The sequence below is a fragment of the Poecilia reticulata genome, linkage group LG10 (assembly GCF_000633615.1).
Source record: "Poecilia reticulata strain Guanapo linkage group LG10, Guppy_female_1.0+MT, whole genome shotgun sequence".
Classification (NCBI taxonomy): Eukaryota; Metazoa; Chordata; class Actinopteri; order Cyprinodontiformes; family Poeciliidae; genus Poecilia; species Poecilia reticulata.
In genome coordinates, this window is record NC_024340.1 from 2782777 (window position 1) to 2801147 (window position 18371).

General features: G+C 39.9%; 2 long non-coding RNA genes across 3 annotated transcripts in view; both read right to left on the reverse strand.

Annotated features, from left to right (window-relative positions):
* The window catches only part of LOC103470894 (uncharacterized), a 21684-nt gene extending 8303 nt beyond the window's left edge, over positions 1 to 13381 (reverse strand). For both annotated transcript variants that reach the window (XR_001776975.1, XR_534548.2), the window contains exons 1-2: positions 13143 to 13381; positions 12970 to 13041 (exon numbers count right to left, since the gene is read on the reverse strand). This is a non-coding gene — a long non-coding RNA (uncharacterized LOC103470894). The remainder of the gene's footprint in view (positions 1 to 12969; positions 13042 to 13142) is intronic.
* Positions 13382 to 13426: 45 nt separating this feature from the next.
* On the reverse strand, positions 13427 to 15234 carry LOC103470895 (uncharacterized). The gene is made up of 4 exons (XR_534549.2): positions 14660 to 15234; positions 14468 to 14554; positions 14144 to 14270; positions 13427 to 13985 (listed from the first exon to the last, which is right to left on the reverse strand). It is a non-coding gene; the product is annotated as an uncharacterized LOC103470895 (long non-coding RNA).
* Between the last annotated feature and the right edge of the window lie 3137 nt (positions 15235 to 18371).

Genomic DNA, 18371 nt, shown 5'->3' on the forward strand with positions numbered 1-18371 from the left:
GTGTGTGTGTGTGTGTGTGTGTGTGTGTGTGTGTGTGTGTGTGTGTGTGTGTGTGTGTGTGTGTGTGTGTGTGTGTGTGTGTGTGTGTGTGGTCTGAGAGTGCTCAATGTGTCAGTCAAGCTTTAGGGGTTTATCTTTGGGAGCAAGGGCACCAGGCTTTGCTTCCTCTGCCGCAGGTATGGCAGGTTTCCGCGCACACGTCCGCGAAAGACGTGACAGCAAGTATCTGCTAGTGGGGTGAGATATGTCATTATTTCCAGCGCATAAAACATTCACAGTCATAAGCTCTTCTTTTCACGCGAGTCTCTGTTTTGCCGTTTCCCAACGCACGGCAAACGCACACGAAGGGGAGCGGCGGGAAGACTGAATGGGAGCGGGATTCGTGCGCCCGCCTCGGCCTGTTATCTCTGCCCAGTAAATGCACCACACGACATCTCTCTGAGAGGCTTGAAATTACACTGTGAAGGGAAAATATTTTGGGTGAAAGACACCACTGGCGCCAGGCTCCTTTGCATTGGCTTACACTTCACAAGTACACAACGTGGAAAGGCGGAGCGAGGAAGGCACAAACCGGTCCTCTCTCTCTCAGGCACACACACACACACGCACACACACACACACGCATGTCCACATGTAGCTGCCTGGATAAATCATTTTGACAGCTGAACACAGATTATGAGCCCCTGAGCACTCTGCTTTAACAGAAAAATGGCAGGAATTCTCATGGGAGTTAAGAGTAAGATGTGACACGGTGAAAAGCAGCAGCGCTGGAGGCTAAAAGCTAGCATGCTTTGTTTACTGAAAACACCAAATAGCCAAAAACATCACAATGCTTCAACACTTAATGCATTTGTATTGCATAAATGATGAAATTGTTCACATTTTCAGTTGCATGTCAGAAAACGACCAAAGTAAAGGTTTGACGACTATTATTTCAGGTAGCAAAGAAATTTGCTTGCCCACTTTGATAAGGCAGTAATTGTTAAGTTAAAAACATTTTTGAAAATAAGGGTTGAATAAATGTAAAACACAAAATTATATTCAAAACTCTTATAGTGTGAAGGGAGAATTGTGGGTAAAGAGCTAGATAGATATAACTTTACTCTATGCCAAAGCATGGGCTTCTATGATATTGTCAAGTCACAATAACTTTAAAATACTACAGTTTCATAGTTTAAAATAAAACGTATGTAATAAAATACCAATAGAACCATACCGTTTGCTATACCAACTATTTCATGAATGCAACTCAGATTTAATGATCATTTGAAGCAGACCTCACAGACTGCTAAATTGTAACCAGCGCACACTCAGTCTGATTGTATTTTTATTCTCTCCAGGGTCCATTCGAATGGAGTCAGCTGTAAATCTCACGTCTTTTCAACTCTACTTCTTCAGATCCTATTTCGCCGACAACCACGTAGGAAACAGGCAATTTTTATTCTTCAGTCATCTCTATCCCGAACATTTCCGGAAAGCGTTAGACAAAAGAAAAGCAATGATATAGCTGTCAGCTAAGGGCAAAGATGGAAAAATGTTTCTTATTTCCTCAGTGCAATTTTTTTCTCTTGAAGCCATAACAATAGTAAAACTCAAGGAAAAACGATAATACAGGATTCTACATTATTGGATGTGCTGTGTTTGTTCATACTCCCCCCCCCCCCCCCCCCCCCCCCCAAGACTGCAACTAGAGGCTCAGGGCTTGTTTCTCTCTCGATAGTCAGCATTTCTCACCCGACAATTTATTCCGTCCAAAAGGGTTCATCGAAGGACATTATTAAGTGCGGGACTGTTTCCAGACTGGACTGTGCAGGTCTGTGTAACAGCGAGGGAGTTGACCTTTTAGCAGCAGGGTGAGAGACAAGGTGCTGCCAACATGTGTACGCTGACAGTCTGACTGCGGGGAACCATCTGGAGCTCGATGGGAACCGGTTCTGTCTAAAGCGGGCCGGGCTTTCACCCTCAACATGATGTATGAGGTGGTCACATCAGTCAGGAGACGGGCAGATTTGTGTTAGCATGTGGTGGGGACTGTCAGATGAGGTTCAGAGGACGTCCGATGAAGCGGGAGACAGACAATCAGAGAGGTTTTAAACTGTTTTTACTTTATTCTGTTCCGACTTTGACATTTACTGGCATAGAGCTTCATTTAGAACAACTGAGTACTGCATACCTTTATCAGGAATAAAATGGGTTAAATACATACTAAAGAAACTATTATTATTGTATTATATTATTGAGACTGATCAGATGCTTAAAGCACAAATAACATAGGTAAGTATTTTCCAAACTTCATTGTTTACACAAGTCATGTTAAAGTTATTGCAAAAACAGGTGAATCTCAACACATTGCAATGATAGAGATGTTGATTTATTTTAGTACATCAACTCAAAAGTGTGACTTGTTTATTATTAAGATTCATTCAAGGCAGAGGGATGCATATGTAGGTGTTTATTTGATTTAATTTAGATGATTATGGCTTTATTTCTAATGAAAATTATGTTTCTCAGAAAACTGGGAAATTGTGTAAGATGAATAAAGCGATGTTTTTATTGAATTAATAATTAAAGGGTTTTTTTTAATACAGTGTACTATGATATATGCCCATGTTCAGTGAGGTATATGCACTCATACTTAGTCTGGGCTCCTTTTACACTAATTTGTGCATCAGTGCAGAGCAGCATGTCATGGTGTGGAGGAATCTTAAAATAGTTTTCTTTACCTTCATTTGTATTTCTTGGTCTGGGCTGAGGTGAGTTTGGTGGCCAATCGAGCTGAGTGGTCTTTAAAACTGGAATTGTACTTTTGGCAGTGTGAACAGGTAACACAAAAAAAGACAAGTGTCACTTGTGTAGAGCGGAAAGCAGTAATTTTTCAGGTGGTTGTATTTATGTTGGAGTCATCATTGACTTCACACTAGACCTCAAACAATTGTTATTCTATTTCCTTTCCCGTCTTCTAGAGTCTGGGACTCGGGTCTCTCAATGAAATCCTAATTTTATTTCTAACTTCAAACAGGAAACTTTGGAATGCTGAACAATAGTAAAGTTCTTTTAACCCAGTTTAACCCACATAATGTGACAACATGAGTCTATGTGYTGATACATCTGTGTCTTGAGGCTCTTGAATTGACTCATTTTCATTTGAATCTTTCCCCAAACTCTTGAATGGACTTAGCTTTACAATCTAAGATCTCTGATATCCCAGTTGATTTCTTCCTAACATTTTCCTTCCAGTTAACTTTCTGTAAATACGCTCTCAGTACACTGTGTAAACAGTCAGTTTATTTGGCAGTAGCATTTTATGGTTTTCCCATTATGTGGACATTGACAATGACTGCCTGCTGGACAGCTGTCCGTTCAACAACTTCTGCAGTCTTGACATGACTGTGCAGGCCATAAGATAATTTTCTTCAAAACTGAATTTAGAGTGATCCGTTCGCTGCAAGTGATAATTATTAAAATGTGAAGGATTGAATTCTCAGTGTGTAATAAATAAATTTCACATGTAGTAGTACTTTTTGACTCAAATCACTGAAATAAATAAACTTTTGGGATGATATTTTAATGTTTTGTCTGTGCTTACTCTTGTTTATCTTCGTTGAGATAATAGCTGTAAGCTAACCATCTGAAATGAATGCCAAACTCCTCATTTCAAATCCAAGCCCGCACCCTGAACCATCTTTTTTTCTTTTTTTTTTTTAACGGAGCTGGCATTTGCATTTCCATAAACTAGTAATTTAGAGATCCCAGCCAGAAAACTAAAAAGTCACCACTAGCTGACTGTTAGCAGAGACAAACTTCCTCTCTTATGTCAAGGCCATTCAGATCTCCCATCTGCTCCTGTGTCTTCCGCCTTCCTCCTTCTGCAGCCGAGCCCCCTTTCCTCCTGGCCCATTACATTTCATCATCTCAGTTATCCTTTCTGTCATAAGTGGCCATTGGCTTTTAACAAGACACGGGAGGCCAGCGGAGGAGGCATGGTTAAATGCTCTCTGCCCCACTACTTCCCTCACTCGAACGCAGCGATGATGGAGTCTCATGTCTGGAAGCTTTATTTCCCCTGTGGGCACTCTGGCATATTGTGGGTCATTTGTAGCGCTTAGATGGCTGAGCTGCTGAGCCTATCTTAGACCTACACAGAGCTGCGGCGCTCCACGTGTCGAAGCCTACAGTCAACGCGGCCCAGAATGCATCGGGGTTCCGCCACAGCGACAAAAGCTGTAAAGAAGTGAGCTCTGTTGGCTGCACTTCGCCAGAGTGTAATGCAAAACTCTGAGCATCATTTCAGCCATACGATTTCTTTATGAATGACAACATTATCAGTTGACAGCTCCGCTTGGCCAACCCCCCCACTTAATTACTGTTATTATGCCTCTGCAGCTTTCCTTTCTCACAATGGGCAGTTTTAAAATGATAACTATAGCAGGTTTGCTACTGGTAATTCTTGGCCATTTTAAACACAATAGCTTGCCATCTGCTGAATAAAAATCCTGTCAACAAACTTTGCCCAAACTGCACTTCCAAAGCAACTAAGACGATCCATGTCTTATCGCAGTAGTTCTTGGTGGACTGCTGAACTGCTGTCTTGGACTTTTGAGCTGACATTGCTCATATGAGGACTTAAATGGACAAGCACATACTGCCATTTTGTAGCGCAATTAAGTAATTATGCTTAAAGGAGTTGTTAAAAAATGTTCTCAAGAGAAGTTTGACTTTTCTATTTAACAACTTGACATTGGCCTCTGTCTCTTTAAGAAGCTCCTGCTCTTTCTGACACTCCGCCTTCAGCGCGTTATCACAACATTCCTCCATTTAGCCCCTAAAAGTATTTTGGGGTGTTGTGCTAGGAAGTGGTGTGCATGCTAAACTCAGCAGATGTTTGCTAAATGCTGCTGCTAGTCTGGCGGAGCTTTAAAATAAAAACTATATATATATATATGTTCAATACAGCATACTTGTATGTTTTTTTGATGTACATGAATATAGGTGTGTGGTTGGGGAATACTATAGCTACTGTTCCTCTAAACGTTATTAATGTGCTTTTCTCTCACACACATTTTAATTTTTGGTTTACACTTCTTCTTCATCACAGTCACTAATCCTTGACAATTATGGTTTTATTACTTTGTAATTTTCCGTAGCATGGGAAAAACTCTTTCACAATGGAGTGGGAAAACACTGGTTTAAGAGCCCCCTTAATACTCTGGTACTAATTAGTTTATGACAACAACAAAGTCCATTCAAACAGTCTAATTAATTATGAGCTGAAATCTATTTTTTGCATGAGCTCTCTCCAAAAACATTGCTAGGTTTTAAGAAATTAAACAATTTACTCACAACATTTGAAAATCTCAGAAGGTTAATGGAGCTAAATCTACAGTTTGTGGTGTGGGGTAATGTGGCTCCTAGCAGCTTAAAGTTTGACAAAAAGCAGATTTGGAGCTGAAACTAAAGGTGGCCCATCTGTTGATGTCAGTAAAGTGTAACAAGCAGAGTGAGGGAGGTGGAGGAGTGAATACAAACTGCTTCCTGTCCATTTACAAAGTTCACTGCAGGCATAAAGTAGAAACTAGAGTCATAAAAACGTCTCTGTCTCTAAAGAATGGTCAGCCACCTCTGGCGGTGCATAAGTAATTATTTCAAAGTATCTTTTGTTGTAGAGGAAGTTAGTCAGACGCACTGATTTGCAGAAAGAGAGTAAAACATCACATAAGGGCTCAATAATAAACACATAGGGATATTTTACAATACCTTGCACCTTTATTCATAACTGTCACTGCCACAGATTCTAATAATCCTACTACTAATACTTCTAATTCTCCAGTATGTAAATGTAAGTTGGACAATCACAGCAATTTGGGCCACACTCTTATCCACTTTTGAGAAAACAGACATAAGAAGGCATAGGGCTGTCCCGGAGCTAATCTGTTGTCTCATGAAGTGTGCAATTTAATTATGCTGGTTGATCATATAAAAGCTCAATAAAGTGCATAGAAGGTTTTATTTGTAACAAGGTAAAACCTGAAAACACTCAAGGTGTATAAATGACTGTACAAAGTGCTTTATCCACGATGTGATGTTTCCGTTTTTAAAGAAAAAAGTCAAGATGATTGAAACCAGACTTACAAGAGTGTCAAGTGTCAAAAGCTTTACAGCAAAAAAAAAAAAAAAAATGCATTTATGCTGTGGAGCATTTTTTTTTTATGATTCCTGAACAGTTTCAGCACAGATCTGCTATTTTTGCCTCCTTTTTCTGTGGCTGTTAAGTCACTTGCAGCCGTCAGTATGCTGTCGATCTGCATAACTCTGCACGCCGTGTGTCTGGCAGTGATGCTGAGAGCACTATGGTTTGTGTTCGAGCAGCAACCGCTCCATGAGACTGGTTGCTGTGATTTCAGGCGAGCTGGTTATACAGCCAGAAGCTGCTTCCACACTGAATCCACAAAAAAAAAAACACCCTAATAAAGGGTAATAAGCCACAGAGTTTATCCAGTGCCCAACAGACATCGAGCGTAGAGTGGCAGTGCCACAATTTCTGACAATCTCCACTCTGGTGACGCAACCATAGTCTGTGGCTGCTTCTTGATTTGACTGATTTTTAGAGTTCGATCCACTCTTTTTTTTCACATGGCAGTCATAAAAAAAATAATAAGATGGGTATTTGACATAAAGAATCTACAGCCTTCATCATTTTCATACAAGCTACAACCAGAATACTCCAGGACTCATTAGAGTTCACCTCATGCACAGACCCAGAGGTCTTATTAGTTCCTTTGCGAGTGAAGTCAAATTGGAACAAGTTATACCAGCCCACCTTCCAGCACACATTCCCTTTTCAGAGGTTTCAGCTGGATACAGGTCTCTGATCTGAAAGCCTGAATTTGGCTGCAGATGAATGCAAAACTGCTGCATAATGCAGAGCATTGGCCGCTTGTAGCCGAAAGTGGACTTTAGACAGTTTTGTCGAGAGCAAATGGAGTGCAGGTGGGCGTTTGCGTTAGAGACAGAAAATTGCTCGACGACCAACGTGTGCAGTAACACGTCCTGCCCGTTTTGCATTTGTTCAGCAAAGTGCGTCTGCTTTAAACGCCTCACAGACACAAAAGGCGTCTGCAGAACCTGCCTGACGGAGAGTAAAATGTAATTCACAGGGACCCTTAATGGTCACTTGATAACACGCAAACAGTGGGCGGACGACAATAGCCGCTGTCAGAAGACGGGACGGGACGGCTTCCCGGTCTGAACGCGGGCCGTATATTCTCAGCAGTGCGTGCTGTCATTTAGCGCTGCAAAACATTTTTTTAAACTGCCGTTCTGCACCACAAAGCAGGCAGTCAACTCCCCTCTCAGTCAAGTCATTCTCCGAGTGTCGTGTCAGTTGGTTGTGAATGGGAGATAATTAGAAGCTGCATCCTTTTATGCCGGGGATCACTATAGAGACCCAACAAGTGGCAGGATAGACTCAGCGCCGTCAGACAGATCTGTCACCCTCACTCTCCCTACCAGCGCCATGGGCTGTGTCGGTACGCGCACGCTTTGTGCGTCTGCGAGCGAGCGTTGTGCTGTGAAGAGGTTATTTGTGGCAGACTACTGTGGGGCCTTTGTTTCCCTCATCTCTGCGCTTCTGACAGAGGGAGGAAAGAACTCAAGCACACTGTGCCTTTGATCACACGCTGGAACAGCTTCATACAGATAGAGGTGGGGAGTGAGATGGAGTGATGGAAAAGTGAAAGAGTTGGAGAGCAGAGGTGGAACAGAGGATGGTTTTGGTGGCGCAGCCAAAAGGATAGACTGAGAAGTGGGGTGGGGAGGGTGTGAAGGCAAGCTTTTGTGTAGTAAGAAAAGCTCAGTTTCTTGAATAATAAATCAGTGATTGGGGAATATATAACAGTGCAGCGTGTGTGACTGTTGGTGTAAAGTGCAAAGTTAAGAAAGTTTAGTTCAGTTTTGTGGCAGAATTAACCAGCGTTCCGTCTGGTCTTCCAAGGATTTATTTATGCCACATGTGAGATAAAACACATTTAAAAAGAGGCCAGATAAACTTATTCAAAGTACAGTAATAGCTCTTTGTCGTGAAAGTCATTGTCATAACCCTAGAATGTATGAAAAAATAAATGTATCTATAGATTATTATGAATTATTATTGGTGTTTCCGCTCTGGACATGGACACTCTTATCATTTAAAATAATTTTCAACAATTTTTGAGGAGAGTCTGTCCGTCCGTGTCTAGAATGTGAACACATTTATTCTCTCCCATTCTTTCTTTCCCTTTTGAGTTTTAGAAAGCCTTGCAATGTACTCACAATATATCACCTTAACTTTAAAAAAACAAAATCTGTCTTCACACATGCAGCTACTGGCTATAAAAAAAAACACATCTTACTCCTGCTGACAATATTTTCATGTTCAGGAGTTGGGAGGCTGGCTTTGGGTCTTTTTTATGACTTGTTAATAATTTGGCTCGTGCCATGCTGTCTTTGTGATTCCTGCCGTATGCGTGCTAAATTACAAAAAAAGAAATATGTTCTCCTCCTCCATAAACTTAGCACTTTGTTTTAAAATTGAATGTCTAGTGTGTGAGCAGCACTCGTTATCTTGCCAAATACAACAGCGTTATCAAGTCGCTCTGTACAGCAGTGTAATGCAAAGCCTCTAAGTTGTTTCTTCAATATGGTATAGTATTTTTTTTCCCCTCCAAACAGGTGTAATGATGTGGAAACAAAACACGTTCTTGAATAACTCGGTGCATTTATTTAACGTAGCACATCAGGTACAACTTACCGACCGAGCCGTTACTCTCTAACGTCATCTCTCTATAACTCTTGCTACCGTTTCTCATTTATTCTTGTCAGCGGCTCCACCTAGTGGCGTGGAGTAATATTACACAACACAACACCAGGTACCAAATATGCACCCAGAAGAAAGAMTTTTAAGTAGTTGGAGTATCTTTGCGTCTCCGTGGCTTAGTTCACTGAAAGACGTCATGCCGCCCGGCTGCCGCTGAATTAGAGCTTCATTTAAACGTCCCCAAGTCGTTCTGCCTATATTTTATTGTGATGTGTAATTTTAGTTTTGCAAAAATATTCCTTTCGTCATTGACTTCCAGACAAAAGCCAAGCGTGATTTTAAGCTATCGCTGCAGCAGTCTGTTCTCCTGTTAGCTGCATCGTTTAAACTGACTGACCTTAATGCAGAAAACAGTGTTTCTCCTTTTGCTGCTGYGCCACGGCCAGAGCGACTCACAAATTGAAAATGGCTGGAGAATATGTACATTCGGCTGTGTTCGTGTTAATGAATCATGACGGCTCTGTCAACAACCTGCTGAAAGCTATTTTTCTTCTTTTCGGTCTCAGCCATCTGTGCGGTGTTAGTTTTATTTTCACTTTGGACTCCTATAGTTAAATTTAGCTGGAGGGTTATACAAAGACAAGCAGCTACTAATGAAATGGGGTGAAAAAGTGTCCGAGGGTTTTGTTGGTGAGTACAACTTCTCAGTTTTAGCAAAGAAAACAAATCCTGTCCACACACACATCCAAAATGAATAAATAAAAAATGCGCAGTATATTAGCATACTTTCCCCCTCAGTTTTGACCTTTTCGTCTTGTTATTGATTATTCTCTATATTTGTGTTCTTGTCTGTATCAGATGCTAAGTATTTGAATATAATTAATCGCTTTCAGGAGCCAATGGAAACTGTGATGCTAAATTATATCAAAGGAAAAACTAATTTGACTTCCTCTTTAACTTATTACAACAGGAAATAAGCTTTAAATTCAAAACAAATTTCAGAAGTAGCATTTATACATTTCTGCACACATTTTCACCCTTTAAAATGTACTCTTTAATTTTAACTAAATACCTATATTGTTCATTTAATATTACACATACACATAGCATTTGTTACAAAAAAAACAAGAGCATAACTAAAATTAATAAAACTAATCTCTTTCTGTGCCGGGCCGAAGGGGGTTCCTAAAGTGTTTATAATCGAATTTGTGTGATATGTGTAGGTGGGCACTGAAATAGTATTTGTGTTATTACTTCAGCTCCAACAGGCACACAGGCAGCAACTCAGCTGGGATCAGACCTGATAGTCCATAAAGATGTTTCACTTCACGTGTAATTTCATTATAACAATAATTAGAGTAAAGCACCCAACTGAACCACATATAGAACGGGGTTTACAAGTTTCGAATGTCAGAAATGCTTTGAAATAAAGCACTAAATAACATATAATTAGAAACAGGAAGACAGTTTTCCATTTCGGAATGGAATTTAGTTTATATTTAATCAAGTCAGGTTTACATTCAAAGCAAATTAGGAGTTTGTAATCTTTTGGTGAAGATTTAACATGCTCCACTCCGAATATTTTTAAACTGGCTAAACGACTTCTCAAAAAATCTTGAAGGTGCATGAATTTTTTTGCCTACATTTATTAAACTTTATCCCTATCTTAACAGTGCCTGAGAGAAAATATTCCTACTTTCCCCTCAGGCTGCTAAGCAGATATCAGATATCTTCAAGTCTAACTTGGTAAGTTTGTTGCCTGATGGAGTCTTTTTTTTTTTTTTTTTTTTTTTACACAGTTAGTTTTGTGTGAAGGAAGTGTGACCTGTCTATGGCTCATGCTGCCAGATAAAGGTATAACACGTCTTTTTCCGGAATGCCTTAGCGGCTCTTGGCTGAGAGTACTCCAAGAACAGCAACACTTTTTTGTTACATAAGAGATGTATAATTGAGACAAATTTGCAAGTCTTCGTCGGAGTGCTAAGTACCAATGTGATCCAGCGCCAATGTGGAAAAATCGTACATTCCTTTGGGAACAGTTTTGGCGTGGCTTATTCTGCAGCTTTACACTCGTCCAATAATATAATAGTAATGTTGTGCACTGCATTTGTGATTTGTGTAAAACTGAAGACATTAGGTATGAAAACCTAACAGTTATGAAAGCTACACTTAAGTGAGCAACGCGAATAATCTTACATTTTTCAAAAACGAACTTAATTTTTTAATGGTGAATGAGATTCCTTATGGTTCCAAGTTGAAAACTATCTTTTCCACAAGTGATGTAGACACTAATTATATAATAATAATAATAATAATACATTTTATTTCAAAGGCGCCTTTCTGGCACTCAAGGACACCGTACAATAGTAAAAAAAACTGTGACAGAAACAAATAAAATGTAACAAGTAAAAGTAGATAAAAATAAATAAAAACAAAACAATATAGACATGGCCTTCCTAAGAAAGACACAAGATGAGCGACTCATTCCTTAATCCTGTTCTATCAACTCCATGCACAGTTTTGTCTTTCCTCTTAAGTTTTTTACCTGAATTCAACAGAATATTTCCAGCCCCTTGCTACGCATTCGACAGATAAATTCCCAAAGTAGCCGCCTTAACTTCCTCGGAGTATTTTCGACCAAGTATTCTGTGTTAGAAGCAAACAGAGTGAACAAGCCAAGCAAGAGTAAAACAAGAGGGAAGGGAACTAATTACTTTTATAGCCAAACAGATTCCTGCAGGATCTCAAAAGCCAGAATTCATTAGGAGAAACGACAAAACCAGCAGACAATTTGTTCCGAGGTGTTTGGAATCAAATTGCCAATGAATTGTCGCTGGATACAACAGGCGAGAGGTCTAATTTTTTTTTTCTTTCTCTGAGATTCTTCGCAGTCGCTGACAGATGGAAACCAGCCCACGCCAGATCAGACAATCCTCAAGTCAGATCACTCCCACTGTTTCCAGCAATGACAGGAAGCACACAGTGATGACAACCGGTTTTAAATATGACAAGCTTTTGTCCTACTTCGGATGAGATGAAAGCGTTCACTGTAGCGCAGTGTAAATAGTGCAGAAATTATTTAGAAACACGGCGCTTTTTCCTCACAGAAAACCAAAGCAGGATTAATGCTGGAGTCTTTTGAAGTTCAGCACAGATGAAAATGTATTTTTTGTTTTTTTCCCCCCATCTGTGTCAGTGGGGAAACAGCTAAAGTGCTGTGTTGTTTTCCTAACCTCGTTATTGCTTGGGGAGCCCACGGGCCCCGCGCAGGGAGGATTTATTTCACTAATATTGATTACGCTAATTACACATTACTGATTATGTGCTAAAAACGGTGAATGGTCATGCATCTTTCTTTGTCAAAACAATGGAACTGAATTTATGTTCAATAAAACACATTATTTAATCTGGACACACTATCAAATTATACATCAGGGGAATTTATGCACAAAACAATCCAAAGGTCTGCTACTACCGTGGAAAAAAAGATGTCTGCTCTCTTCATAACAGCATAAAAAAAAAATCTCATCCTGCACAACCTTTTAGATGAGTTTAACCTGACAAGTCTGAATGTCTACTAGGAAACATTATATTGAGTTTAAGGGCTCCAAAAGGTGCCCGATCGCATTATCTAAAGGGTTAAGATGCAGAATCTCAATGACTACAATTAAGTCGATGTTATGATCATTTATATCTGCTACGTCTGCAAATTCCCAGACAAAATGAAGCTTAGAAGACAGAGTGTAGTCCTGGGATCAATGTGCCAGAGTGCTGATTGTCTGCTTCTTACATTAGCCATAAAGTGAAATGAAAGATGGGCCGGGCTTAACGATGTGCTGGCGCTCACACTGAGCCTGACAGGAGGCTCTTTTAAAACATGCCCAAGCTTTTCGTTTGACATGACAATTGTAAAAATGCACCTATAAATAGAGTTTGTCACCACCTCTCTTTGTTCTGTTGAACAAGTAAGCACAAAGTAAATCTACGTGCAAGGACGTCACATTTTTACTTTTTGGTTAATTGTTTGATACTCATGGCAGAAAATAGCATACTTTACGTACTACATTTATTATGGAAGCATTATTAAATTTTGTAAATATATATAATTTCACGTGGACCATATAAAGGTCTAGGCGATGAGTTTAAAATTCAAACTGAAATGTCTTTAGTGAACGGACCTATGGCTGCTCTGAGAGGGTGTCTGGTGTCTGTCTCTCATCAGCCTGATCACTCGTATGTCACAAGCATACCTGGAAGGCAGATTAACAAAGCATTTATTTTGCAGTAACATTTACATGTAATTTAATATCTTCATTCCTCCAGTTAGCATTTTACTAAATGTTTTACTCACTTTTGGGTGAGGATGAGCCGAAATAGTTTCTGGTGCGGCAAGTCCAGTTGGTCCCGGAGGCTCTGGGATGTTGATAAATACGTGAGAGATTACACCCGCTGCACCTGAGTGTCTCTGTCACCAGGAGGTAATACCTATCAATATTCAGGACCTTCCGAGCCCTCTTGTGGATGCCAGCACCTGTAAGATGATTTCCACAAGCTTGGCAGAACACCCTGACCTTCCACTGATGGTAGGGCATCCATACCAGGAGCCTGGTATAGATGTGAAAAAAACCTCTCAGGTGTTGGCACCTGATGGTAAATGAGGGCCGGTGCAGGAGGCTCGTACCACAGCTTTAAATCTGGGCGCAGTTTGCCAGATTTAAAGAGGGTATTTGAGATCCATCTTTGATCCTRCAYAGGGATGGTTTTTCTCATTTCACTCGGCAACCAGAAAGAAGCTGAATCACCACCTGCAGCTGGTTTTAACAGTGACGTTGAAGACTCTTCCTAAAAACAACAGAACATAAATATGTTTGAAAAGATATCTTGGAACTGCATTACTTTAATGAATATACACTGCTGTACTCACAGCTGCAACTGTCTCGCTGGAGTGTGTCTGTGAGGATGGAGCAACACTAGGGTTCCTCACAGAGGGTGGAGATGGACTTAAGCTCCTCACAGAGGATAGAGATGGACTTGGGCTCCTCACAGAGGATAGAGATGGACTTGGGCTCCTCACAGAGGATAGAGATGGACTTGGGCTCCTCACAGAGGATGGAAAGGGACTTGGTGTCTTCCGGGCCACCAAGTTGGGCTTCATTGAATCCGAAAGAGAACCTCCAAAATGGGACTTAGTGAACTGAAATGAGAAATGTACAATCATGTGAAGTAAATACGTTATAAATCACTACATCAAAAATAATCACAAGAAAATGTTTTGTTCAAAAACTATTATAGTTTGTTGCCAAGACAGAATCAATAATATAAAGTATTGAGCAAACAAACAAGRACATTTACCCTTGACAAAGATGGAGGGGACCTCAGGAAACAGCGAGTGGCTGTTGCTGTATCACCAGAAGTAGATTGTGAAGCCACAGACTGGGGGGGTCAAAGAAGGAGGTGCAGAAGGAGGCTGCAGTGCAGGCTACCAAAACAAAGATATTTTAAGTGTAAAAGTCACCATTCACCAGAATTGCAAGAGACAAGACTTCAGCAGGAATGCCGAGACCGATATAGTATTATTGTAAAAGTCACCATTCACCAGAATTGCAAGAGACAAGACATAGCTTCAAATTTGACTAAAAAGTGATTGTTATTAGATATTATTTTAAACCAGCTTACTTTAWCAGTGTGAAAGCCACAGTCACAAGTGACAGACGCTCCTAAAAGGGTGGTCTGTCCCTGAACTTGCATGGGACATTTTTCTATCTGAAACAGTGTAACATAATCTTATTAATGACAGCTACTCAAGTCTGTCCCTTTTTATAAACATATCTACACACACAAGTGAATGAAACAGTGACTTCACTTTACCTTCTGATAGATATCATGCCATTTCTTCTGCCTTGGGGCTGGTCTATTCCCTGCATTGGAAGGCCAAACCCCAGTGCTGGCAAATGCCTTAAGCCTTGCCATCCACTCCCCATCCCCCATTACTTTGTGGCTCTTTGGCTTTGTGCTCACTTGAAGGTAACATTGGGAATTAGCAGAATCAAATTCCATAAATAATGATGCACTTTGTGCACAACTAACAATGGGTATGACATAAAAGCATTTAAAAGTAAAATCAAAGCCATAGTTTTCTGTGCTCATTATGATGAGGTAAAAAAAAGCTATCAACCTCGATCGATTGAGGTTGGGCTATATATAGGTTGATATCTATGTATACATTTACATTTTAACTTAAAATGTTACTACTATATTATAAAATAAAATGTGTAATTACTCTTTCACGCAGAACATGACATCATTATGTCGCCCTTTTATATAAAGCACAACATATATTATTTTAGCTGATGTAAAATTATAAATACGAAATCTGTTTGAACGACAACAGACAATAAACAACATTAATAGGTACTCACAGTAAGATCGTTTAGGTCGAGAGATCAATGATACACAGTAAAAATGCCAGTGTTGAATTAACACCCAAAAGTGTCTAAATGTGTCCAAGTCAGCTGGTGTTAAATTCAACAATACAGAGTGTCACATTAACCTTACAATGTGACATATGTTATATTTGTCACATTTTGTCACATTTGTCACATATTAAAAAAACATATTTTAATATGTTAAAATATATTAAAAGTAACACCAGTGTAGTGTTGATYACAAAACATAACGTGGTGTTAAAAAAGTAAATAATTAACTCCACAAGGTGCCAATATCAATTAAATCCAGTGGAAAATATTCAAAACAATACACAGAAATGGAAAGCTTAACTTTTCTTAAACTCATTTCAGTATTATAGACCAATGTTAATTTAACAAAAATTGGTGTCAGTCTTTTAACACTTTCAAAAGTGTTACTTTAACACTTGCTGACTTGGACACATATAGACACTTTTGGGTGTTAATTCAACACTGGCATTTTTACTGTGTATGATGACGAATCCTTCTTCAACGAAGCTAGGCTACTGACATCKGACTTTTAGAATCTTCCAACGGTTGTTACTTTTAAAAATAAAATCCAAAATTTTTTTTGCTTGTGGTGGGGGAGGGAGGCAGGAGGTTGTCTGGGGGATCACGGTGATTGGCCATGTTCCATTGTGAACTCGAACTTTGACAGGTTCVCATGTCGCCACGGTGATTGGCCGATTTCCATTGTGAACTCGAACATTGATAGGTTCGCATGTCGCCACGGTGATTGGCCRATTTCCATTGTGAGCTCGGACATTGATAGGCTCGGTCCATTATGAGCCGGTACGACATTGGCTAAGCCGTTCAACGTGAGAATGGAGAGGGGCAAGGCCATTGGAGGAGAAACACCGACTTATGTGAGCGAAGTTTGGTTGCCCCAAACTGAAGCGTCTATTCTATGTGCCTTACAATGCAGTGTGCCTTATATATGAAAAAAAGTTTTATAATAGGCCATTCATTGAAGGTGCGCCTTATAGTCCGGTGCGCCTTATAGTACGGAAAATATGGTAGTTGATGTTTTTTTAAARATTTTATTTTTGTTAAATACAATTTTCCACCTACGGCTAATGATAACATTTATGATTAGAGTATTACATACATACGAGCAATAAAAATGCTTTTATTGCAGAAATGTGGGTTAAAACRATGTTTAATACCTGCTTAAAGGTTGATATTTTCTGAACAAGTATGCAAAAATGTTTAATATGACCTTACTTTCAAAAATGAAAAAAGCTAAATTTATCAAAACGATGATTCAGCAAATATATAATCCGGTACACAGTTCTTAAACATAGCATACAGCTGAAATGAAAAATAAGTAGAATATAAGATATGAAGACAAGAGTGACACAATTTAAATAATACTGAACTCCTTAAGTTCTAAGATGAAATATGTGATCTTAGTGGCTACATTGTTTCAAGTTTGCTTCATCTTTGTTTAATATTTGTTTATCTTTGTTATTATCCTTCTAAAACCTTGAAATGACCGTCGGGTCACTTATACGTTGAAATCATTGAACCTCTCTTTTTTTACCACGACTCTGGATACGCAACATAATGGACGTGTTTATTATTAATAACAGTGTCGTTCTACGTTTTCTTTTATGTTTTAATTGCTAATTCAACTCTTATCTCCAACATATATGCATCTCTCTCTCTTTTTTTTTTGTCTGCAGCTGTTCATCTTCTCAAACATGCAGTTTCCACACAATGTGCCCAATTATCGGCTTTCATCATCTAAAAACAGCTTTGTGTCCAGCAACTCTGATCACAATCCTGCAGGCATGTCACTTCTTTTGAATCCCTTTGACACACAACATTGTTTCTGTTTGAACATCTATAATTAGTCTCCAGGTGGGGGCCGTCGCTGTGCATGGCCCAGAGTTGAGAGCGGGGGGCGGGAGAGAAATGTCCAAATCTTTCAGAAACAAGCTGTTTAGTAATGGTGTACAACTCTGAACAAAAATCAAGACGTGCAAAGTGTTTTAAAATGTAAATAAAAGTCTTTATATATGTGACCAGCAGGTGGAGATMTTTTTAAAAGTGACAAGATGCACCCGAACACAGACTTATCAGTGCACAATATTTTATTAARCAATTCTTTAAAACATTTCTTTTTAAAAATGAGGCTTCAGGCCTACTACTCGGTCCCTGGAACAAAAGGAACACAAAAGGAAAAAAGGACGGACAAGTTCAGTTATTCCAAACATGCAAAAGAAATTAGTAAAACAAAAAGAAACCATGCAATGCAAAAGAAAATAATAAACAAAAAGAAAACAAATTAGTACTGCAGTAACACAACAAARCGGTAAAAGAAAATGCTTCAAACAGTGGAACAAATTGTTGTCATCCGCTTCCAAATGCCCTTCGATGGGGCCAGAGGAGTAACGCCCCGCCCACACAGCCTGCCCAATCCGCAACCGGTCTAGTTGAGAGCGGCCCAAACAAACAACGGGAAGACAAGACAGCAGAGCGTCCAAAGCGCTGCAGCTCCAAACAATCAGTTGCCTGAAACAGAAAACCCATTAACAGTGGACCCAGATAAAAGAAGTCAAAAGCTTCTAAATAGCAGGTAGCTTACCCAGAGGTGGAAAGACAGGCTAACCTGGGAGGAAGCGGGTCAGCAGGTGAGGACCAGATGGAAGCCGCACGCCACAGCAACCTCCAGCTGCAGCCATCAGAGCAACACTGCAGAAACGCATGATAGGTGTAGCACCCAAAAACCAACCATGATCCCAGCCACGTATAGCGAAACTGGCACTTATGATCGCAGACGAGTCGACCAAACCCACAAGCCGACATGTAGCCGCCGATCGTAGCAACAGTGGGAGAAACAAAGACGCACGCACCCTGCAGCACTGTTATTGTCTCTTACTCTGCAGTTCTGGAGTCACAATGTCTGGGTTCATGAGCGCCCCCAGCGATGAGGCACGAGAACTGCCTGCCTCACCTCGAATCTGTTCTGTGCTTTTCTGATCGCTCCTTAGCACACGAAACATGCTACATACACAGTTGGTGACAATAAAAACACAATACATTAAATACATAAGCTAAATTATGGAAAATCAGTTCATACATTAAATGTTTTTAACCGTTTTATTGGCGAC